A 25,606-nucleotide genomic window follows, 5' to 3' on the forward strand; every position below is an offset into this window, starting at 1 on the left:
CTTAGACCCAAAATAAGATTTGTGAGAAGTGAACCTGCCGAAGTTAAGTTTGGGCAGTTCCGTCCCAAACACAAGAAATTCCGGGTTCGGGTTCAGCACCTCCAAACTATCATCTCCATTGAACTCAATGGGTATGGAGACTCGGAGTGGAGAATCTGTCCACCACATCCTCATCACTGACCAGATAGTAAAAAGAAAATATATAAATTGTTACTTACCCCTTTGCTGAGGCAGCGGCAGACATGGAGGGTCCTCTTCAGTCCTCCTCCATGCACTTCCACATTGTGTGAATATGTCATCGTACCCGAGGGAATACCTTTCAGAATTCCTAGGTAGGGACTCCCTTGGTCAAGAAGACTCTCCACACAGGTCTGGACCTCAGAAAAGGGGAGAGAAGCGATTTTTATTTTCTGATGAGCAAACTTCGAACACTGCCTGTTTGGGGTCAGTGTGGTTGAACCCGAGTAGGCCCTGAACTTTCCAGATCGGGTTTGCTCATCACTAGATACAGTATGATATATAATGGATGACAAAAAGAAGCCATTAAGTGTAACATAACTAGTACATGACAGTAAAATGATGGTCGCTTATCTTAGATCAGGGGTGTCAAACTCATATTCATCAAGGGCCACAATAAGTTAATGGTTGTCACCAAAGGGCCGTTTGTTACTAAAAGACCAGATGCACACAACCGAGTCCCGTCCAGAACATGCATTTCTCTGCACAGAGCAGTGCATGCCCCTGTATAAGGCATGTCACGGTGGATCAGCTCTTTACTAGGCACCGTCACATCTTCCCTGGATCTCACTGAAATCATGGAGAGCTATGGCTGCAGCTTCCAGTCACTTGTCCTTGTCGTTGGTGATGAAAGCTGCTGATAAACAGCTGGTTTAATGCAGAATACAACTGGACCCTATTCTTGGCCTAATCTGAGGAATGGGCATCAATAGAAAAAGGTATCCTGAAGTGAGAATACCACTTATCTGCTGCTCCATTCTTTGGTATACTGGCAGAGTGTTCTGTGAGGGATAATCCCAAAGCCCCCCTTCTGAAAACCTGATAAAGAGGTTCTGTAGAAGCTGGTTAACCAACACCTTGGTTCAGCAAAGCCAATATCTCCGTTCTGCAGAGAAGGTTGGTGGGATTAACCCTGTAGTCAGTCAACAGTCCCCTGCTTCCATACATAGCCTGCATTAAAGGGGTATTCTCATGCCAAACAGCAAAATAAGGCAGCATGCTATCAGCAATCATGTTGCGGTAAGCATGATGCCAATCTTCCTCTCCTGGTACTTACCTAGAGGTCTTCTGCTCATATTTGCCTGATCTTCTCCTGTGTGGGCTGGCGATCGTCATGCTGGATCCGGAGGCCACCACGAGTCCTCTCCTCCTTCCCAGCGTCCTCTTCTTCTGCCTGATCTCATCGCGGCACTGCGCATGCGCAGCAGTGTTTTGGTGACAGGAGAGGCATCCTGCCCCCTGGATTGACTGATGAATGGGGCAGGAGTGACGACATGTCAGTGAGCAGCCAGGAGACATTTGGCCTCACTGCTGCAGCATTCATCATGCTTCACGGATCAGTGATCCAGGCAAGATGAAAAGACAGCCAGAACCAGGAGAAGAAGCCACAGGGAACCGCTAGACTGCACTCCGGGACCCAAGGAGCTGCAGCTGCGACAGGTAAGTATGTCAGTTTTTTTGTGTTCTAGGGTGATAATACTCCTTTAAGGCCAGCCAGTAGAGCTGCTGAAAAGGCAGCCACAAAACTCCCCAGCAATTGGGGTCCTGTATATTTTATCCCCAGGTATGTTCAGCTCTAGATGTTTAGTTCCCTGCATGTTGACCCCAAAAGCTGAGGGTGAAACATCTGGGGTCAAAATGCTAGGGGCAAAACATCACATGGTGACACATCCAGGAACAAAATTCTGTAGGTGAAACATCCGGGGGGCAAACTGCTGGGGGTGAAACCTCCTGGGGGCCAAATGCTGGGGACGAAACATCAAAATCCTGGGGTCTCAGAGTCAGGGTGATTCCTTCCTTTCCCATGGAGGATGAAATTTTTATCTCCAAATGAGAGGAATCCTGTAATAACTGTTCTTTTTTCCTACTACAACTCCTGATTGAGCATAACACCTCCACCATTAGTGGTCTGGATATATTGATTGATTCCACATTGAGTGAATTAAGAGCAGGTTGCCCAGCTGAGAGACTACAGAAATTTGAATTAGACCTAGATAAGTCTATGGATACTCTTGTGAAAAAAATTCAAGAGACTCAAATATTTAAATTTAATAGAGATATCAAAGACTATCAGTCTAAAAAAATCTATTTCTGGAGGAAGAATATTGCCAGTCGCCCTAACATGCACAAGACATCTTCTTCACTTTCCATATCATTGAGCGGCCGCTCTGATTTGTCCTCTGCCAATACTGCGACTAGTGACGTGTCAAGATTAAGTGACCATTCCTTTCATCCATATAAGATGGACAATGTCTCTTCTATCATGAAGCATGATAATAAGGTGATTAGTTTGCGCAATTGTCTTTCTGATGTCGATCTGTGGCTTCTTGGGAGGGGTCTCTTTCTGTCCTGCATCCAATTTTGATCTTTTTGATACCATCAAGGATTTACACTTGTTTGGGCGGTCGTTGCTGTTTAGGAGACTTTTTAACAATGATCTTCAATCCCTATTTCCTACAGAAGAGGAACCAGAGGCTTTGAATATATTGGAGGTAAGATCCCTCCATCTATCCGCCCTCAATCCACTAAATTTCCATTGCTTTCCACATGTACTAACATAGATATGTTTGTCCGGGTGGTCACAGAGGAGTTTTATCAAATCCCTAGGTTTATTACCAATGATAATCTCTCGTGAGGAGAGGTGTAGATTGAGGTTATTACAGGAACTACCAGATGTGATTATCAAACCAGCGGACAAGGGTGGTAATGTCGTCCTGTGGCCAGTTGACATGTATGAGAGGGAGGCATTTCGTCAGTTGAATAATAATGTGTGTTATAGGAAACTGACATAGAACCCTCTCTCTGCGTACTCTTCTCAATTGGATGTCATCTTGAAAAGATCTCTACAGGACGGCATCACCAAAGAACTGTTTTCCGCGCTGGTGGTTCCTGAACCAGTGATCCCCACACTATACCTCCTCCCAAAAGTACAAAAAAACTCCTCTGTGCCACCTGGGAGACCCATCGTATCTGGGTGTGGTAATTTTTTAGAAAACATTAACAGGTGGATTGATCATTCTTTACAGCCTCTTGTAACTAGCCTACCCTCCTTTCTCCGTGACATGGGTGATTTGCTGCGCAGGGTTGACACTCTAGTTTCAGCAGATGTGGAGTCCCTCTACACTAACATTAGGCACACTGATGCCTTAAAGCAGTGAGATTTTTTCTCAGTACCTCTGGTCTTCCCGTTGGCATGAGGGACCTTCTGCTGGAACTATTGGAGTTCACCCTCACACACAACTTTTTTGTGTTTAAGGGGTCCTTCTACCTGCAGCTCCAGGGGACCGCGATGGGGGCTACTTATGTGCCCGCCTATGCGGGTCTATTCCTGGGGCTGTGGGAGAGGGACCTTTTTCTGTCAGATGAGGATGAGTCAATGTGCCGTGTCCCGTTTCGGACGCGGTATATTGATGACATTCTTCGTCTGGCAGGGCACGCCCATCGACCTTGAGCAGCTTATCACCCGTCTCAACAGCAACGACCAAAATATTCACCTGACTTGTGTATAGTGTTGATACTTTGGATGTGACGGCCAGGATGGACTCCTATGGGTTGCTGCAGACTGAAATTTTTAGGACGACAACTGCAACTAACTCATTGCTTCATGCAACATCTGGTCATCCAGAACATGTGATTAAAGCTGTCCCTGTTGGCCATTTTTTGTGACTTCGTCGCATCTGCTCTACTGATGAGGATTTCTAAGGCAACTTAGAACTTAGGCAACGGTTTTTGTCGTGTGGTTATATTCGCAGTTCAGTTAAAAAGGCATTTAATAGGGCTAAACATGCTTAGAGACAGGATCTTTTATATAGATCTGAAGCATCATTAACATCTACTAAGCACCAGGTAGTCAGATTTGTGACTTCTTATAATACAAGATCTGGTTTAGTCCGTGAGGCCCTACAGAGGGCATGGCAGATTCTATGTATTGACCCAATCATTGGTAAATTTATTACAGAAAAACCATCTCTATCCTTCCGCCGTGCAAGAAATTTGAGAGATCATTTAGTCTCAAGCCATCATGTTGGTAGTCAACCATCTACTTTCTTGGATGGTTTTACTCCTAGGATGGGCTGTACTCCATGTGGGCATTGTGTTGCCTGTCCTAACATTATCCGTAGTAACTCCTTTTGTACTTCTGATGGGAGTAAATCCTTTTCCATCAGACAACGGATTACATGTACTACTCGATATGTGATTTACTATGCGACTTGTCCTTACTTGTTGTTGTGAAAGGTAATTCTCCATGTAACAGTCTTATTCTACCTGCAAAAAAGGAAGATGGCCATTTTCGAATGGTAGTAGACCTGAGACTTGTAAATAAGTACACTCCCTCAGCTGCTCACCTTGTTGCATCTGTCCCTGAAGTTATGTCACAGCTGAGGAGTGATTGTAAAGTGTTTTCTTGTTTGGACATTGCAAACGGCTTTTTCTCAGTACCCCTAACACCTGAATCTTCCCTCCGCTTCGCATTCACTTTTGAGAATGTGCAATACTTGTTCACGCGGTTGCCCATGGGATTGCACAGTTCTCCTGTGTATTTCCATCAGGCATTGGCTCAAGTGTTAGAACCCCTTGGCTACGGAGACAAAGTCTTACAGTATGTGGATGTTCTATCGATTCAAACTGTAGATGAATGTGAACACAAAGAGACCCTTGAAAATGTTTGTCAGGCTTTACAAAATGCAGGACTATGAGTCTAGATAAAGTACAATTGATGAAATCAAAGGTTAAATTTCTGGGTATGTCTGTCTCAGCAGAAGGAAAGAAGCCCATGCATGATAGGGTTAAAGCTATTCAGGCTGTCCCCATATCAACTAACATTACTGAACTCAGAAAATTTTTGGGTCTTATTAATTTTTCCAGAGAATTTATTGAAGATTTTGCCAATTTGGCTAAACCACTGTATGATTTATTGAAAAATGCTGATGATTTTACCCCTGTAACTGTAGAAGGAGCAGCCTTACAGGCCTTTGAGGGATTGAAGCGCGCCCTTACGGCAGCTGCTGCATTAGTTAACCCTGACCCTTCCCAGCCTTTTTACATTCAGACTCACACTGGTGATATCTCTATTTCTTCTGTGCTTCTACAAAAATGGCCCAAAGAAAGCCCAGAGGTATCTAGTCACTTGTATGCCTTAGGTTATTACTCTAGGTTGCTTACTCCCGTGGAAAAAGGATTCACTCAGTGCATGAAGCACCTACTGGGCGTGCACTGGACTATGAATCAAGTGAGACATATAGTGGGATTTGCTTCTTTAATTTTACAAACCCCACATGTCAATTTAAAAACGTTGCCGAAAGGAAAAGCATCAGTATCAATTCACAGAGAATGGCCCAATGCATCATTGATTTTGAGACTAGAGACTTACAAGTTGAAGTGGGTGAGAAATATCACTTAGCCCAGATGATGCAATATGCAGGAAAAAGTCACGATTGTCAAATTGAACAGGCTAGTGTCACTCCCTCCCCCTTCCGAGCAGACTTTCAAGAGGGAATCCCCTGTGCCTATATCGACGGAGCTAGATATTGGCATGAGGGGCATTACGTCACAGGCTTCGCTGTGTGGTTCCCAGCTAAGCCACTGCAGTATAAACTCCCAGGTAATTTCTCCGCTCAAAGAGCTGAATTGGAGGCAGCTTTACAGGTCATTCTTGTGTGTGCAGAGCCAATGAATATCTTTAGTGATAGTGCATATGTTGTGTCATCACTCACTCTGTATCTTAATGTATGGACCCTGAGGGGGATGGTTGATTCTCAGAACAAGCCCTTGCAGCATGCCAGAATTCTTAAACAAATTGAGCAGCGGGGCAAAGAATTCCCAAAATTATGGTCCTTCTGTAAAATTAAAGGACACCAGAGGCTGATTCCTGATCCCCACATCCTTAGCAATGCATATGCAGATCACGCAGCCAAGGAGGCTGCACTCACAGGTGACGACAATTATCCTCAAGAAGTCATTGCTGCAGTCACAAAAGAACCCCGAGACCCCCCTTGTCTTTTCTCCTCTGCAAGATCTTATAAAGGCACAGGAGAAGGAGAGTGACTCATCCCTGTTCAATTCCCTCCAGTCCCTGCCTATTGAGGGGGAGTGCTTGTACTACAAACGGGTTAATGATAGACTTGTGCCTTATATCCCAACTACAATGATTAAGTCTTTGCTCATCCAGGACCAGAGGCTTTATTAGAGCTTGTCCAACAAAAAATGTGGCATCCTCAATTAAGAGCTTTGTGTCAGCAGATACATGATGAATGTCTCATATGTTTGCAGAATAATCCTAAAGGTAAGGGCAAGCTCCATCTCCGCAGAATACAGGTAGCGGAGGGGCCCTGGCAGTCTATCCAAGTTTATTTTACTGGTCCCTTTCCCCCTGCTAGAGGTGGTTTCCGATATGCCCTGGTTCTGGTAGATGTTTTCTCAAAATGGGTAGAAGCGCTCCCAGCCACTAACAATACTGCCCTTACCACAGCTAAACTATTGTGGAAAAATGTGTTTTCACATTGGGGTTTCCCTAAAGTCATCGAAAATGACAATGGCCCTCACTTTGTGGGTCAGGTGATGAAGCACCATTGTGCTCTGCTGGGGATCCAGCAGCGGTTTCATGTCCCCTATCATCCGCAATCTGCAGGGATGGTAGAACGCATGAACAGGACCTTGAAGTCAAAATTGTCCAAGATGATCCAAGAAAGCGGTAATGATTGGGTTAATCACTTACCGGCTATCCTGTTATCCATCCGTGCTGTAGCATCCTAATCCACGGGTATTTCCCCATTTGAATTAATGACAGGAAGACAGATGCCTGTTCAGTTACCAGGTGACATTGTACTTCCTAGCCCACAACAAGCTGTAGTACAGAGGGATCAATGGTTACAGCAGGTGCAGGAGCACATTATACACCTTCAACAGTACGCTGCTTTCCAAATGGCAAAGAATTGTGCCGATCCTACTGACAAATCCTAGGAGTCTAAATTCGTTATAGGTGCTCAGGTCATGGTGAAAAATTTCAGGAAGATAGGACCCTGGGAAGCTAATTGGGAGGGTCCCTTCGTTGTCACTCAGATTATAGGTCCTACAGTTTTGGGAGTACGGAGAAGTAACAAACAAAAGAGACAGGGGTGTCAAAATTGTTCACATTGATCAATGTAAGCTTATCAAGAATTCTACTAAGACTACTGGTAAGAATTGATACTTCGGTTTTTTCTTTTTCAGATCCTTGACGGGGCTCTGGAGCCATGGATCCGCCAGAATTCCTGGGATTCCTGGACACCATTCCTCACACTATACAGGTGGACACTGATAGTGTGACAGAGGGAGAAGACTCAGAGGATCCAGGGAGTGGAAGACAGGAAGAAGAGTATACATGGACCAGAGCACTGAGGGATTCTTTTGGACATCCTTGTTACATTGGGACTCATACGTTGTTGACTAATTCTATTTTTATGTCTTGTACTGGGAACGTTTGTTCTCCCGATACGGGCCCAGGAACAAGTTTTTCATTACAGTAGACCAGTTAGGGAGAAAGATTTTTTTTTTTTTTTTTTGAGGACGGGTCATACCCCAGAAAGGGGAAGCCTTGTTCTTTCACTTTTGGGGTTGATGGAATAGCATCTACATGTGTGGGACTCTCACGTACAAAAGATTGTGTAACCACAGTTTCTGTATGTGTTAAGGAATGTTGTATTGTGAATAGAGCTTTAGGTACTAATATTGAAGCATTGCTACAAAATTTCACTCTGACCCCATGCTTAGGGAGACAAGTGTGCGCTACTAGTGTAGACATTGTGACCCCATGGCATATCCAAATGCTTACTCAGTTTACCAGTTTACAAATGAGACAGTACAGGGCTATTGTCGTGTCATGATTGGAAAAGAATGGAGGGATACCTTTGGGGGGAGAGACACCCCGAATGGGGGAACCAGGAAAGACAAAAGACGTCTTGGAGTTGTGATAGTGATTTTACCGTGTACCCATTACACCCTAAAACTTTATCCCGTGAAAAGTACTACAGACTCTCGATTTCTTTGTATTATCTACCAATTACACATGCTCCTGCGGAGCTCCTCAATACCCAGCATGGGTCAGTATAATATCCCCTCTGGAGTTGACACTCCAGTACCATAATTGGTCTAAAACCATAGGAACCAGTCCAGCATATAGGAAAAAAGATATTTTACTCAAGTAACAAACCCAATCCGGATTATCAATACTGGCCATTTCATTTCCTTAAATACCCAGTATGGTTTGTTTACATGGCATCTGAATATGTCAGTCTGGGATTTAGCAGAGCATATCCCAGCGTGTACCCCTTTCCTAGATGGGTTCAGTATGAATTTCCAAAAATGGTCGACAGCCAGGACGGTATCCACTCACAAGATTAGAGATCCCAGAACTGCAAAACATAGTGTTATCCAGAGAACAGGAATTAGCTCAGGCCCCGAATCCAGCTTACAAAGGAAAAAGAGCATGGTATGATACCCTTTTGGGAGGTGCTGGTACAGCAGCTGGTGTCCTTAATACCCTTGACATCCAGACCCTTAGTAGACTATCCTCCATTGCAGCCATAGGAGCTGATGCTGAGAATGTGGCCCTAGTCCAAAGTGCTATTCAAGGCCAAATGGTCATCAATAACCAAAAGTACCAAGCCCGAGTGATGGATTATCTTCAAGCCCAGATTAGAGCATTATTCAAGGTTACTAAGGAAATTAGCAATGTAACCCAGCATGCCCTTGCTTGTATTGCCCTTCAAGGCAAAATGCATACTAATTCTCCTCCAAACTCTTCTCAACGGTCATTGGCCATGGGAGATGGGCCGCACCTGGCCGGGTATAACTGAATTTGCAAAAAAACAAGTTGATTGGTGGAAAATTGGGTGGATGGGTTGCACAAACCTTGATATGGAAGATTGTACCTTCGGTGCTTTAATACCCATCCGAGGTACTGTCCACCCCCTCCTGAGTCAAGATGATATGGGACTGGTCCATGAAAAATTATGGGTTCGGACACCAGCAGATACTTCTGTCAGTTATGTTAGGACCCCAAGTGGTATTCAAAAAATTTCCACTGCCCTATGTGGACAGGAACGTTCGGATGTGGTATGCCCTTACGGAGTCACTAACCCTGTTCAAAGCCGCCCCTGTTGGGAGAATGAGGAGACTACCTGTCCTCTCATTCTCGAGGAACTTAGAGGTCCTCTGTTCTGGCAGTTCAACAATGGAGAAATGTGCCTCCACGTCCCTACTAAACAATATGTCACTTTCCGCACTCCATCTTGCATAGTCACTGGTCTGGCACAGCCAGCCTTATACTGTATGGCCACACCAATTATCGATATTAGAGTTGATGAACAAAAGTGGGTTTACCAGCCAGTTATCTTGTTGAAAAAAGAATTCAATGTAGCGTACCATCCTCCCCGGGTACCTTCTCCCCATCTGTCCATGGAAAAAAGGCCTGTATCAAAAGATTCGGTATTTGGAGGTTCTGGAACATTTCCAGAGACTGTACAATCAAACCGGTCAAAGAATTTTAATCGCCATATCCCACAATAAGGTACAAATTCAGAGAATCACTAAGCAATATGAGGAGGTGAATGTCTCTTGGTGGGACGAGATTGTTAGATTTTTCACAGGGAAATATCCCCCACTCTGGAGTGCAGCAGTACACTTCTTCACACATCCCATACTTTGGGCATTCATTCTGGGTGGGTCTATTTCTGGTTGTTTCTTTTGTGTCTGTCGTAAGCAAAGGCTTTTGCGCCAAAATATCGACCATGTTGAGGAGCTGTGCCAGCTGCACTCCCGGGCCCACAATTACACTTCAGTGAGATGTTACAGGAGACCTCTTCCCTCCACAGCTGTTGGTCCCCAAAGACCCTCTCCACCTCCTACGGGGCCAGATACTGATCTCTCCTCTACCCCAGCATCCCGGGGATATGAAACAATGAACCCCATCTACCACAACACCCTTTCTTGTGGTAGACCTTTTCATGTTATTCGCACTTAAAAGGTTGTACTCTGGACAGAGTACAAGAGGGGGACTTGTAAGAGAATGGTTAGCCATGATATACTGAACGGCCATGATTGAGCGAGGCAGCCATTTTGTCAGAATTACAAAAGTTACAAAAGAATCTACTTTTACAAAAGAACTAATAAATGGAGGATGGCAAAATGAGATCATGTCTCCTAGCAACCTCAGCAGACGTGCATAGAGGAAGATTGGATCAATCAATAGGGCCATAGGTCACCAAATATATGGTCAATATGCTTATACATGATAGTGTGGTAGCGAAAAGTACAGTAATTAGAATGTCAGGATGTAAGAATTTATGGAAATAGATTGGAGACAATGATGAGATTGAAGCCAATAGCCTTACATAATAATGACTTCTATGGGTTTTTAATGTGGTGTAACGAAAAGTTAATTAAAAATGTCATTATATATCATTATATTCTAAAATATCTATTTCTGTGAATTACCATATGTACGCCTTAAAATTATACTATGGACGCCCTTCTGCGGCAAAATGCAGAAGTCTTTGTTTGTATCAGGTATAAAAAGGCACCCTTAGTCTCACACGGGGCCTCATCATCGCCAGACTTCCTAGCGAATCTCTGCCGGTCTGCATTCCTGTTTTTGCCCGCATATTCCAACTCCTCTGTTATTCTGTATCTGTTTTGCCGTATATCTCCGAATAAACTTCGACCTCGGCTTGATAAGAGATCGTCTATGGCCTTCTTCCCGACTCTTCCAGCTCTCAGTAGGACCATTTCTTACACATGACACGCCCCCTGATGAAGGAACTATATCCGAAATGCGCGTTGGGGTCTGGCAGCATGTGACAGCCCGGTGTTAACCTGTTCTGGTATGTGCTTGGGTTAACATGACCTATGAGGTTCTATGGACTTTGGTATATTTACTCAGATATAGTCTGTGTGAGAGCCAGCAGGGATTTTTCCCTTACTTTTTCTGCTGGCTACTCACTGATTCAATATATTTAACCTCTGGTCCTCTGGGTCTTTTTGCACACCGTCTATTTATTACTCTGCACATTCTAATTGTTGTATACCATCTTGTATAGGTGTACTGTGCTCCTAACACGCTGCCATTTTTCTTTTGGTGTCACTGTTGCATGTATTTATTGCCAATTTTACCTCTGGTTTTGAATAAAGATTTATATATTATATATATATATATATATATATATATATATATATACACATACACACATACAGTATATACATATACACACACACACACTTGGACATTTGTGCACTGGTCTTCCTCCGCTTTGAGATAGGAGATGGCGGCTTCTGATGTAGATGTCAGGAGGGAGGAGCTACAGACATAGCTCCTCCTTCTCATCTACATAGAATCTTACCCATAGAAGCCGCCATCTCCAAAAAAATGGCCTAGGACACTCGAGCACGATCAGCGATATCGCAGCGGGGGGGCCGGTCGCCGCTATGTGTCTCACGTAGTGAGAATGCTGGTGAGGTCGCTGTGCCGTCATAAAACCTGTGACATTTCCGTGATCTTGCTAATGATCTCGCTATGTGTGAAGTACCCTTAAGTCTTTTGTGCAGAATATTTGGAGCATTGACTCCATATGTCCAGACTAAGCAACCTAGAATAACCTTCAAGTAGCTCATCACGATTTGGAACGGGGGAAAGGGTCTACCAATGGTGAGAAGAGGAATGTTTGAATGAAACAAGGTGGCTTCTTCCCAGAGTACATAGACAATGCTAAGTAGGATGACCATTATGTGTAAATGTAGCCCTTGACCAATCTCTGGAAAAGTCAATTTTCAGGAATGAAGCGGACTCCTGTAATGCAGTTATGTCTTTCAGTCCTGGTAGATTGGTTTATATAGTGTAGAAATGGCAGTCATGGACATTCATTGTTCATGCTGTGTATATCTCAACCATTGTTTAACCAAATGTTTCTCCCCACAGGAGCAATGATAGCCAAGAATAAGGAATGTGCCCCGACTGACAGCGAGGAGGTGGTGTGGGAAGTTCCCTGGGCTAAGAGGAAGCACAGAGGAAATCTGCCCAAAGAGTATGTGGCTATCCTACACGAATGGTTGCATCAGCACAGTCACAACCCTTATCCCACAGAGGAGGAGAAAACCATTTTATGTAGACAGACCAACCTCTCATTGCTCCAGGTATGACCCATAACAATTTGTATATGAATAGCCACTAAGATAGTGGTTTCTCCTTTGAAGCCAGTTTTTAGGGTGATTGGATAATAATGACACAATGGTGGTGGTGTTGGGGTATCAAAAATTGGTTTTCTGGAACCTGCCAATGCTTTTGTACTTCTTGCAAAAAAAAATTTCAAGAAAAAGTATTTTCCCCCTCTCAACTTTGCTATCTGGATTGCAGCGTGGCCTTATTCCCTTACATGGGGCTGCTCTGCAATACCAAGCAAAGTCTTAGCAGTGCTTCCTATATATTATACACCCCCTGTAATACTATAATTGCTTGATCATGTAAGGGTTGAGCTGATCTATTTCTCTTTTCACTTGTAGATTTCGTAATGGTTTATAAGTGCTCGGAGACGGATCTTGCCGGACACGCTACATAAGGATGGTGTTGACCCTAACCTGTACACGCTCTTTCGGAAGGAAAACAAGAACTCAAGATCCCCTACAATTCAGCCTAGACCAATCGTCTTCTCACCGACGGAGCACCATGCCATACCTCGTATGCTGGTTGTCCCCACTATGGCTGGTAACAGTTCCTCTAATCTACCGTGCTGGACATCTGTTTTATGCTGTCACTGCAGTGAGTCATGAAGTCTCTGAACAATGTGGCCCAAGGCATAAAAGCTGAGTGTTCATCTCCAGAACTGCTCACACCTTCAACACGGCCCACCAAGAAAAGACGTTACAATTCAGCAGTCGATGATTCAACCGATGATAACGTAGCACTCTCCTTCAGACTTTGAGGAAATTGAAAACAAAAGCCCATTGGATATCCTGGCAATGGTACAATAGCCTCCACGGAGTATAAGATTTTATTGAGAGCTGACAAAGCCAAGCTTGATGCTGAGAGACGTTCTTGCGGCCAGCATCAGGAATCGCCTTCCAGGGATGATCATGATGGAAGCACCAAGTGTAATTCCTTTACCTCTACTCCTCGATATTTTTTTTCCTTTGCCATTTTTTATAAGAATATTGATTACCTCAATGACAGGCCAAGCCAGGATAGAAGTGACTCTTTTCTATCTGCAACGGAGTAAAGGAGAGGCGTGGGCATTGTGGAAGCTGGTACCCAGATGTAGTGGTACAGGGTGTGTTGGTGCAGGAATAAATGGAGGACACCAGGGCTTGCAGTTCCAAAGCTTTACTCAGTCTGTAGTACTTACCGGTGAATGCCTCTGTGCTGTGTCCTCTGGGTCAGGGACTTGGTTAACCTCCAGGCCAGATGGAATGCTCCCTTCCAACACTCTGCCAACATGTGCCTTTCTGAACGTCTCCTCTTACAGCGCCTTTGGTGTGAAGTACTCCCGGTACGGAGTTACACTGTGTTTTGAGTGAGCGCTTAAAACTATGCAAATTGTGGATGGTCCTAATATCTTGGGGTAGAGCATTCCAGAGAATTGGCGCAGCACGGGAGAAATCTTGGAGTCGGGAGTGGGAGGTATGGATTAGGGCAGAGGTTAGTCGAAAGTCATTTGCAGAGCGCAGCGGTCGGTTAGGCCGATAGACAGAAATGAGGGAGGAGATGTAAGGGGGTGCCGCACTGTGGAGAGCTTTGTGAGTGAGAACAAGTACTTTGAATTGTACCCTGTAATGAATTGGCAGCCAGTGTAACGACTGGCGAAGAGCGGACGCGTCTGAGTAACGATTAGCCAGATGGACAACCCTGGCTGCTGCATTAAGGATAGACTGGAGAGGGGAGAGTCGAGTGAGAGGGAGGCCAATTAATAGAGCATTACAGTAGTCCAGGCGGGAGTGGATCAGGGCGACAGTGAGTTTTTGTTGTTTCCATGGTGAGGAAAGGGCAGATTCTAGAGATGTTCTTTAGGTGTAAGCGGCAGGAGCGGGCAAGAGATTGTATATGGGAGGTGAAGGAGAGATCGGAGTCGAACATAACACCCAGACAGCGCGCCTGCTGTCGGGGTGTTATTATGGTGCCACCCACAGAGAGGGAAATGTCAGATTTAGGGAGGTTGGTAGATGGTGGGAGCAGAAGAAGTTCAGTTTTGGAGAGGTTGAGTTTCAGATAGAGAGCAGACATGATGTTAGAGACTGCAGACAGACAGTCAGTGGCGTTCTGTAGTACAGCGGAGGTAAGGTCAGGGGATGATGTGTACAGTTGTGTGTCATCAGCATAAAGATGGTACTGAAAGCCAAATCTGCTGATGGTCTGTCCAATTGGGGCCGTGTATAGAGAGAAGAGAAGGGGGCCAAGGACTGAGCCCTGAGGTACCCCAACAGCGAGAGGAAGAGGAGATGAAGTGGAGCCAGAAAACAGAACACTGAAGGAGCGGTCGGAAAGATAGGAGAACCAGGAAAGAGCAGTGTCCTTAATGCCTAGTGACTGGAGCCTAGAGAGTAGGAGAGGATGGTCAACAGTGTCGAAAGCTGCAGAAAGGTCGAGAAGAATGAGCAGAGAGTGGTCACCATTATGTTTTGCTGTCAGAAGGTCATTGGTCACTTTGATGAGTGCAGTTTCTGTTGAATGTAGGGGACGGAAACTGGACTGTGAAGGGTCTAGGAGGGAGTGAGTGGAGAGGTAACGGGTAAGGCGGGAGTATATCAGGCGCTCCAAGAGTTTAGAGATGAAGGGGAGATTGGAGACTGGTCTGTAGTTGTTTGTGCAGGATGGGTCGAGGGTGGGTTTCTTTAGTAATGGAGTAATGATAGAGTGTTTGAAGGAGGAGAGGAAGATGCCAGAGGAGAGGGAGAGATTAAAGATTGTAGTTAGGTGAGTTGTGACGACTGGAGAGAGAGACTGGAGGAGATGTGAGGGAATGGGGTCGGTTGTGCATGTAGTTGGACGAGAAGAGGAGAGGAGCCTGGAGACGACTTCTTCTGTGATGGGATTGAATGTGGAGAGTGAGCCAGGGGAAATGCAGGGAGGGATGGGAGTCACTGAATTTGGTGATTGGGAGCGGATTTCCTGATGGATATTGTCTATTTTCTCTATAAAGTGGGAGGCAAGGTCATCAGCGCAAATGTCTGTGATAGGGGCTTGTGATTTTAGCCTGAGGAGGGAGTGAAAGGTGTCAAAAAGTTTCTTGGGGTTGTTGGATAGTGAGGAGATCAGGGTGGTGAAGTAGGTCTGTTTGGTGAGGTGAAGGGCAGAGTTATATGTCCTTAATATAAATTTGAAGTGTATGAAGTCTTCTGGTGTGCGTGTTTGCGTCTTGCGCTTATGAAAACAAACTACAATCTTACCTCTTTCTAAAATAAGTGTGTATGATTAGGTTTCTATATTGAAGCAGAAAATAAGTGTCTTACGTGATTTCCAAAGGCCTTTCCACTTTTTTCCCTGTGTAGGACCCTTAGGACATAACCAGGACTCTTCACTGTATCTACGATTAGATGGAAAAGTGGCTTTTATTGATGGAAATCTGAGCGTAGATTTACAGGGAGTCTTCATTTTCAGAGACTTCAGGATTTTATACACCAAATGACATGTACGTAAAGGCACTTTGTTTGAGAAAATCCTCACCTTTCTAGTAGAAATCTGTTTTTCTGTTATTTTAAGTCCCTCCAATTACAGCTCTCCTGCCTCTTTCCTTATTCCCTGCCCACTGCCTGCCTCCCATCACTGACATACAGGTCACTGACCTGAAAGCCAAGGACAGGAGGCAGGGAGTAGACGAGAGATCAAGAGAGCTGCAAGTGCATTCTCCAGCACCGCTGCACTTGCAGCTCATTAGCATACAATGTAAACTGGATTTCTCTAAAACTGCAAAAAATTGATTTCCACAAGAAAGGTAATCACTTACTCAGCCTTTACAACATCCCATTAGTTTGGGGTATAAAATCCTGATTACTGGTTCTGTCACCTTCAGGAGCTGTGGGAAGCCATTTCTTTACATCGCCTGTATGGGAAATTCTTCAGCACTTTTTAAAGCAAGAGGCTCAATATACAAGCAAGAAATGGCTCTATCACGGTTTGAATGAGAAATCACTTTCCCCTGCTGGCTGAATATACACAACACTTGAATACAGTATTCACTATTTTTTTTATTTATCTTTTTATTTAACTTGACAAAAAAAAAAAAAAAAGTGAGCATTTCTATATAAATGATTGTTCGGAAAGTGGAACAGTTGTCACAGGTTCTCCATTTTTTAGCGAGACAATGTCTTGTGATAAAAAGTGGAGATTCCTTTTAAGTGTGATTACATCCAGTTTTTAATTTGAATTGTGACAGTTCCCTTCTCGATCTTATGGAAATTGCATCTTTATCTGATTTTGGAGCATCATTTATTTTTTTTTCAGTTATCTAGCATACATTGTACGAGTATGCTAGAAAGTGTCATGATTGAACAAATTACATCTTTAAGCTTCATGAGAATTTGTGTGAAGTTTGTGTATTCCAAATTATGTAGCATTAAATGTATAGTGTGTGGGCTAGTACATGGACTCGTTACATGGGGTTTGCTGCTCACTTAAAATTAAATTTTCTGTATTCTTTGTTTTGGATTGAAATAAAAGATTTTCATACTTAAGTATTCTGTGTCCTTATTATAGCAAATCTTTATTAAAACCACAGCCACAAGCTACAGCGTCCTTCTAGAAAGCTCTTCTGTGGTCACTACCTTTCAGATAGCCTGATCTCATTAGATAATGAGAATTTCAAAATCCATCTTTCAAATTACAGCTTTCTAATTACACTACTGTGAATTAGACTAGAATTGGACTGGAATTTGACTGAAAGGTAACAATAGATAACCACAACAATGTTTTGGTTTCTTCTCACTCTCACCCCAAAACGTCTCCATTTTGTCCAATCTCCTGTAATCCCCCCACCTAGTAAGGAACTAGTCATTTTCCCCCTCCATCCTCCTCAGCCACCTAACCTTCTCCTCAGAACTGTTCCTCCACAATCCTTTTTCTCCAGACACACAGCCACATCATGTCCTATCCTGCTCCCACCTTCTAATGCTCTGTCTGCTACTACACATTGCTGGCGACGTATCCCCAAATCCTCGCCCTCAACACATCCTGCCTCGATCCTCTACACGTTTTAGCAACCATGATAACCTCATACCTATTCATCCAGCCTCCACTCCCCCAGTCCTCTTACCTGGCACCTTATGGAACACATGCTCTGTCTGTAATAAGCTGTCGTTTATCCATGACCTCTTTACACCAACAAACTCTCCTTCCTTGCCATCACTGAAACCTGGCTCACTCCTTCTGACTCAGCCTCTCCAGCTGCGATTTCCTATGGCGGATTCTCACACCCATCGCCCCAGCAACAAACGTGGTGGAGGAGTTGGCTTGCTCTTGTCTGATACTTGCTCCTCTACCCCAATTCAACTTCCACCCTCCGCCACTCTACCCTCTTTCCATGTGCACTCCGTCCACATTTATTCCCCCTCCAATCTCCAACTGGCTGTCATCTACCGCCACCCAGAACTAGCCATCTCCACCTTTCTCGACCACTTCACCACCTGGCTACTCCATTTCCTCTCTGCTGACATCCCCACCATCATCATGGGCAGCTGTTGGGGTCCTGTATATTTTTTCCCCAGGTATGTTCAGCCCTAGATGTTTAGTTCCCTGCATGTTGACCCCAAAAGCTGAGGGTGAAACATCTGGGGTCAAAATGCTAGGGGAAAAACATCAGATGGAGACACATCCAGGGACAAAATGCTGTAAGTGAAACATCCGGGGGGCGAAACATCCAAACCCGGTGTCTCAGGGTCATTCCTTCCTTTCCCATGGAGGATGAAATTTTTATCTCCAAATGGGAGGAATCCTGTAATAACTGTTCTTTTTTCCTACTACAACTCCTGATTAACCATAACACCTCCACCATTAGTGGTCTGGATATATTGATTGATTCCACATTGAGTGAATTAAGAGCAGGTTGCCCGGCTGAGAGACTACAGAAATTTGAATTAGACCTAGATAAGTCTATGGATACTCGTGAAAAAAAATTCAAGAGACTCAAATACCTAATTTAATAGCGATATCAAAGACTATCAGTCAAAAAAAATCTATTTTTGAAGGAAGAATATTGCCAATCGCCCTAACATGCGCAAGGCATCTTCACTTTCCATTTCATCATTGAGCGGCCGCTCCGATTTGTCCTCTGCCAATACTGTGACTAGTGACGTGTCAAGACTAAGTGACCATTCCTTTCATCCATATGAGGGACAATGTCTCTTCAATCATGAAGCGTGATAAGGTGATTAATTTGAGTAATTGTCTCTGATGTCGATCTGTGGCTTCTTGGGAGGGGTCTCTTTCTGTCCTGCATCCAATTTTGATTTTTGATACCATCAAGGATTTACACTTGTTTGCGCGGTCTTTGCTGTTTAGGAGACTTTTTTTTAACAATGATCTTCAATCCCTATTTCTTACAGAGGAGGAACAAGAGGCTTTGAATATATTGGAGGTAAGATCCCTCCGGCCATCCGCCCTCAATCCACTAAATTTCCATTGCTTTCCACATGTACTAACATAGATATGCTTGTCCAGGTGGTCACAGAGGAGTTTTAATCAAATCCCTAGGTTTATTACCAATGATAATCTTTCTTGGGAGGAGAGGTGTAGATTGAGGTTATTACAGGAACTACCAGATGTGATTATCAAACCAGTGGACAAGGGTGGTAATGTCATCCTGTGGCCAGTTGACATTTAAGAGAGGGAGGCGTTTCATCAGTTGAATAATAATGTGTGATATAGGAAACTGACATACAACCCTCTCTGCGTACTCTTCTCAATTGGATGTCATCTTGAAAAGATCTCTACAGGACGGCATCATCACCAAAGAACTATTATCCGCACTGGTGGTTCCTGAACCAGCGATCCCTACACTATACCTCCTCCCAAAAGTACATAAAAACTCCTCTGTGCCACATGGGAGACCTATCGTATCTGGGCGTAGTAATTTTTTAGAAAACATCAACAGGTGGATCGATCATCATTTACAGCCTCTTGAAACTAGCCTCCCCTCCTTTCTCCGTGACATGGGCGATTTGCTGCGCAGGGTTGATGGGCTGTGTCTCGGGGGTGACACTAGTTTCAGCAGATGTTGAGCCCGTCTACACCAACATTAGGCACACTGATGGCCTTAAAGCAGTGAGATTTTTTTCTCCGTACCTCTGGTCTTTCCGTTGGCTTGAGGGACCTTCTGCTGGAACTATTGGAGTTCACCCTCACACACAACTTTGTGTTTAAGGGGTCCTTCTACCTGCAGCTCCATGGGACCGCGACGGGGGCTGCTTATGCGCACGCCTATGCGGGTCTATTCCTGGGGCTGTGGGAGAGGGACCTCTTTCTGTCAGACGATGATGAGTCAATGTGTCGCGTCCCATTTCGGACGCGGTACATTGATGACATTCTTCATCTGGCAGGGCACGCCCGTCGACCTTGAGCAGCTTATCACCCATCTCAACAGCAATGACCGTAATATTCACCTGACTTGTGTATAGTGCTGATACTTTGGATTTTTTGGATGTGACTGTCAGGAGGGACTCCTCTAGGTTGCGGCAGACGGACATTTTTAGGAAGACAACTGCAACTAACTCATTGCTTCATGCAACATCTGGTCATCCAGAGCATGTGATTGAAGCTGTCCCTGTTGGCCAATTTTTGCGACTTCATCGCATCTGCTCTACTGATGATGATCTCTATCGTAGGGCCGAAGAACTTCAGCAACGGTTTGTCACGTGGTTATAGTCGCAGATCAGTTAAAAAGGCATTTAATAGGGCTAAACACGCTTCGAGACAGGATCTTTTATATAGATCTGAAGCATCATTAACATCTACTAAGGACCAAGAAGTCAGATTTGTGACTACTTATAATACAAGATCTGGTTTAGTCCGTGAGGCTCTACAGAGGGCATGGCAGATTCTACGTATTGACCCAATCATTGGTAAATTTATTACGGAAAAACCATCTCTATCCTTCCGCCGTGCAAGAAATTTGAGAGATCATTTAGTCTCAGGCCATCATGTTGGTAGTCAACCATCTACTTTCTTGGATGGTTTTACTCCTAGGGTGGGCTGTACTCCATGTGGCCATTGTGTTGCATGTCCTAACATTATCCGTAGTAACTCCTTTTGTACTTCTGATGGGAGTAAATCCTTTTCCATCAGACAATGGATTACATGTACTCCTCGATATGTGATTTACTATGCGACATGTCCTTGCGATTTAATTTATGTTGGCCTGACCACTCGCCAACTTAAGGTACGTGTTCGAGAACATGTATTGGGGATACAGGCGGCACAGGGCCATATGGATTCGTCCACCCTTAGGACTATTCCAAGTCATTTTAAGCATCATCACGAATGTGACTCCTCTCTACTTCAAGTGAGAGGTATTGAGGCGTTGAATATTGACATTAGGAGTGGTGGTCTATCAGAGATTGGGGCAATTCGAGTCAAGGTGGATATGGAGACTCAAAACAGTCCACCCACATGGCCTTAATGAGTGTTTCTCTAGCGCTCCATTTCTGTAATCTTCTGTGAGCTGTAGTCATAATAGTGACATTGATAGTTCTGTATTGTTTTTAACCTTTGGTTTTATTGTAGCGATTTACCCATTTGATGCCATGGTTTTGCTGCGACGCTATCTTCTACTTCATGGGATACATATTATTCGTTTCATCTATTTCAAAGAATGAATATCAAGGCCTTCATCACGTCCCTGGATTGGTTTTGAGAATGGGAGTACGGATTCAGGATGATATCACCATTGGTGACGGACTACTTTTTTTATCTGTTACGTGTCATGTATGGGTTGTGGGGCAATTTTGGGGTATTTCAGCCCATTATGATTTTTCTTCAATATGCTTGTAATATGGTGATTATTAAATTTGCGTAATATATTTATGTACATATGTCTGTTATGACTATATATACACTCACTGGCCACTTTATTAGGTACACCTGTCCAACTGTGTGTTAAGACTTAATTTCTAATCAGCCAATCACATGGCGGCAACTCAGTGCATTTAGGCATGTAGACATGGTCAAGACAATCTCCTGCAGTTCAAACCGAGCATCAGTATGGGGAAGAAAGGTGATTTGAGTGCCTTTGAACGTGGCATGATTGTTGGTGCCAGAAGGGCTGGTCTGAGAATTTCAGAAACTGCTGATCTACTGGGATTTTCACGCACAACCATCTCTAGGGTTTACAGAGAATGGTCCGAAAAAGAAAAAAAATCCAGTGAGCGGCAGTTCTGTGGCCGGAAATGCCATGTTGATGCCAGAGGTCAGAGGAGAATGGGCAGACTGGTTCGAGCTGATAGAAAGGCAACAGTGACTCAAATTGCCACCCGTTACAACCAAGGTAGGCAGAAGAGCATCTCTGAACGCACAGTGCGTCGAACTTTGAGGCAGATGGGCTACAGCAGCAGAAGACCACACTGGGTACCACTCCTCTCAGCTAAGAACAGGAAACTGAGGCTACAATTTGCACAAGCTCATCGAAATTGGACAGTAGAAGATTGGAAAAACGTTGCCTGGTCTGATGAGTCTCGATTTCTGCTGCGACATTCGGATGGTAGGGTCAGAATTTGGCGTAAACAACATGAAAGCATGGATCCATCCTGCCTTGTATCAACGGTTCAGGCTGGTGGTGTCATGGTGTGGGGAATTTTTTCTGGGCACTCTTTGGGCCCCTTGGTACCAATTGAGCATTGTTGCAACGCCACAGCCTACCTGAGTATTGTTGCTGACCATGTCCATCCCTTTATGACCACAATGTACCCAACATCTGATGGCTACTTTCAGCAGGATAATGCGCCATGTCATAAAGCTCGAATCATCTCAGATTGGTTTCTTGAACATGACAATGAGTTTACTGTACTCAAATGGCCTCCTCAGTCACCAGATCTCAATCCAATAGAGCATCTTTGGGATGTGGTGGAACGGGAGATTCGCATCAGGGATGTGCAGCCGACAAATCTGCGCCAACTGTGTGATGCCATCATGTCAATATGGTCCAAAATCTCTGAGGAATGCTTCCAGCACCTTGTTGAATCTCTGCCACGAAGAATTGAGGCAGTTCTGAAGGCAAAAGGGGGTCCAACCCCTTACTAGCATGGTGTACCTAATAAAGTGGCCAGTGAGTGTATATGTAATTGTACCATCGCGTATATACATAATGTAATCTATATTTTTATATGTGCATATTGAATTCTCGCATACAGGCCATTGTAATCTGTTTTTCTCTCTCTGCTCTGGAGTATTATAATTATTCTACATTTGCTGTTTGTCCCTATTGACATGTTTTCAACAATTGTCCTTTTCACTGCATATGCGCTGTATATTTAAAATATTTTGTTAATTAATTTTTCTGCTTATTGTGCTCTGGGCGCTGTTACTCTGCTTATGGATACCCATTTGTCATTTTTTAGATGTTTGACTGACAGATTGGATATATTTACTCTTTTCATCTTCCCATATGGTTGCCCTATCCCAAGATGGCCACGGTATCTATCACATTCTGCGCATGCACAGACCAGCGCGACTTCCTGTTCCGCCTTCCCGTGGTCTCTGCCTGGCGTCTGACACCACGGGGCCCCGTGCAGCTGTCGGCGGTTATGATCCGGGGGAGTGGTGGGGGCTGTCTGTGTTCGCTCATGCTATTGGCCTTACTATTTTCTAGCCACCTATTTATGGCGTTCACATTAGTTCCATGACATGCCCCCTGATGAAGGAACTATATTTGAAATGCGCGTTGGGGTCTGGCAGCGTGTGACAGCCCAGTGTTAACCTGTTCTGGTATGTGCTTGGGTTACCATGACCTATGAGGTTCTATGGACTTTGGTATATTTACTCAGATATAGTCTGTGTGTGAGCCAGCTGGGATTTTTCCCTTAGGCCGGATGAATGACCACTAAATAGTGCTCCGTAGGTCATCCGTAAGCAAGGTGAGGTCACGTATTTTGCACATGTGTGCATCCATATGTAATCCGTGTGGCATCCGTATGGCGAGATTTTCTCGCAACCTTGCAAAATGGACATTTATCGGTTTTTTAGGCCTGCAAACAATTTAAATCAATCATTAGCCTGCACCCTATTTCGACACTCAGAAACAGGTGGCTGCCTACATTCTGTACATTTGTCACCTTGCTTTCACGAGGTGTGTTGGTGTTCTTTGTGCAGCATGGCAGAGGGTCTGCGATTCAATACAACTGAGCAGGTTCTCTTTACCTGGCTTTTGTCACGGCGCTTTGGGCAACCATATCCTGTGATAGTGGATCCGGAGGAGGAGGAGACGCATGTGGGTCCATCCACTTTTGAGGCAACGACTCACAAGAGGTCATTTTCACCGCCTCTATTCTTCTCTGCGGGAGCATCCAGAGAAATTTTACCAGTACTGTCGCATGAGCATTTCCACATTTGATCGACTCTTGGAGACTGTGCGCCCTGGGATAACCTTTCAGGACACAAGGATGCGCAAAGCCATATCTGCAGAGGAGCGACTTCTACTCACAATATGGTATGTACTACACAACCACATTCTCTATGTTCCTAATGTGTGTGCTAAATTATGCTTTTTGGCCTTCTTCGACAAAGTTTAATGCCCTCATCTTACTCCAAATATGTTTCACCTGACAGCAGAATGTTACATCTAATATGTCCTGCATATCACTTAGTCATTGTGCCACCAAATGTGTGTGTTCTTCTCTCTCATTTCCTACAAAGTTTGGTCGGCATGTAACTGATTTTTTTTTACTTTAGGCATTCTAAACTTAATTTCTGTTGTTCTACAGCTTCCTGTCCACTGGCCTGTCTTATGCCGCCCTCCACCATGAGTTTCTCATTGGAAAGTCAACCATTTCAGGCATAGTGAGGTCTACATGTGCAGAAATCTGGACAAGACTCCATCAAGTGGTCATGCCCAAGCCCAGGATGGAAGACTGGTTAAGGATATCAAGGAACTTTGAGGAGGACTGCCAGTTTCCAAATTGTATTGGGGCCCTGGATGGCAAACATATCAGGGTGCGTAAGCCGCCGAACTCTGGCTCCCAATTCTTCAATTATAAACAATACTTTTCTGTTGTATTGTTGGCTCTGGTAGACCCTCACTACAAGTTTATAATTGTTGACATTGGGGCCTATGGAAGGACGGGACACTCTAGAGTCTTCAATACTTCCATAATGGCTCGGCGGCTACGCACCAACCACTTGGATCTACCACCACCACGCCAGCTACCAGGCTCCCCGAACAATCAGTCCATTATGTCCTTGTGGCAGATGAGGCCTTTCAGTTATTGCGCAATGTCATGAGGCCATATCCCCGGCGCAACCTTGACCACAGGCGCAGAATTTTTAACTTGCGCCTATCACGTGCTAGGCGACTGGTGGAGTGTTCCTTTGGGATTCTTTGTGCCAAATGGTGGGTACTCCAGTCTGCCATTCAGTTGAGTGAGCAAAATGTGAATGAAGTTGTGAAAGCCTGTGTTGTTCTGCATAACTTCACCAGGATACATGATTGTTCCTCCTCTGATGGTGTTGTGCGTAGGCCGGACAATGTGCGCAGGGTGAGACCACCTATCAACTCAACGTAGACCGCTCTCTGGCCTAAAAGTGCGTGATATTTTCACTAATTACTATCTCACCTGAGAGGGCAACTTCTTGGCAAGAGCATGCTGTGTCTATGTTATAATTTGTTGCTTTAAGTGTGACTAAATATATATTACTCAAGCCTTTATGATTCTATGAGTGTTTCATTGCATTGGTTTGTGTCTGTTAGTATGTTGTGAGGGATTGTGAAAAATCACACAGAGACATTAACTAGAGTAGACAAATTTTTAGTTTTGCCTTTTTTTTTGCTTAAAGGCAAACATAATATTGCCATAAGACAAATTTGGCAATGGCCAAAATGACCCTTTGTGCCTTCTTTAACTTCTTGTAAAATTAACATTACCTAACAAAACAGCAACAAACATTAGGCAATAACATTGCTGCATGCCTAGATTTGCCAACAAAAGGTGAGCTCCATCACCTAAATAAAGTCAACAAGATAACACTCACATTTCCTCATAATGTTATCCAATCATAGAAAGATTCCACCATGACAGGCAAGGCTACCTCACAGCTTTCACACAGATATTACCTGTCCGTAGAACAGACAATATTTAAGCATGCTATACTGGAAAGGATGAAAATACCAAACTCACTTGTTAAGACATAGAGAGAGCATGATATTCTGAA

Source organism: Dendrobates tinctorius, unplaced genomic scaffold (genome assembly GCF_039654945.1).
Source record: "Dendrobates tinctorius isolate UK_male_01 unplaced genomic scaffold, ASM3965494v1 ptg000193l, whole genome shotgun sequence".
NCBI lineage: Eukaryota > Metazoa > Chordata > Amphibia > Anura > Dendrobatidae > Dendrobates > Dendrobates tinctorius.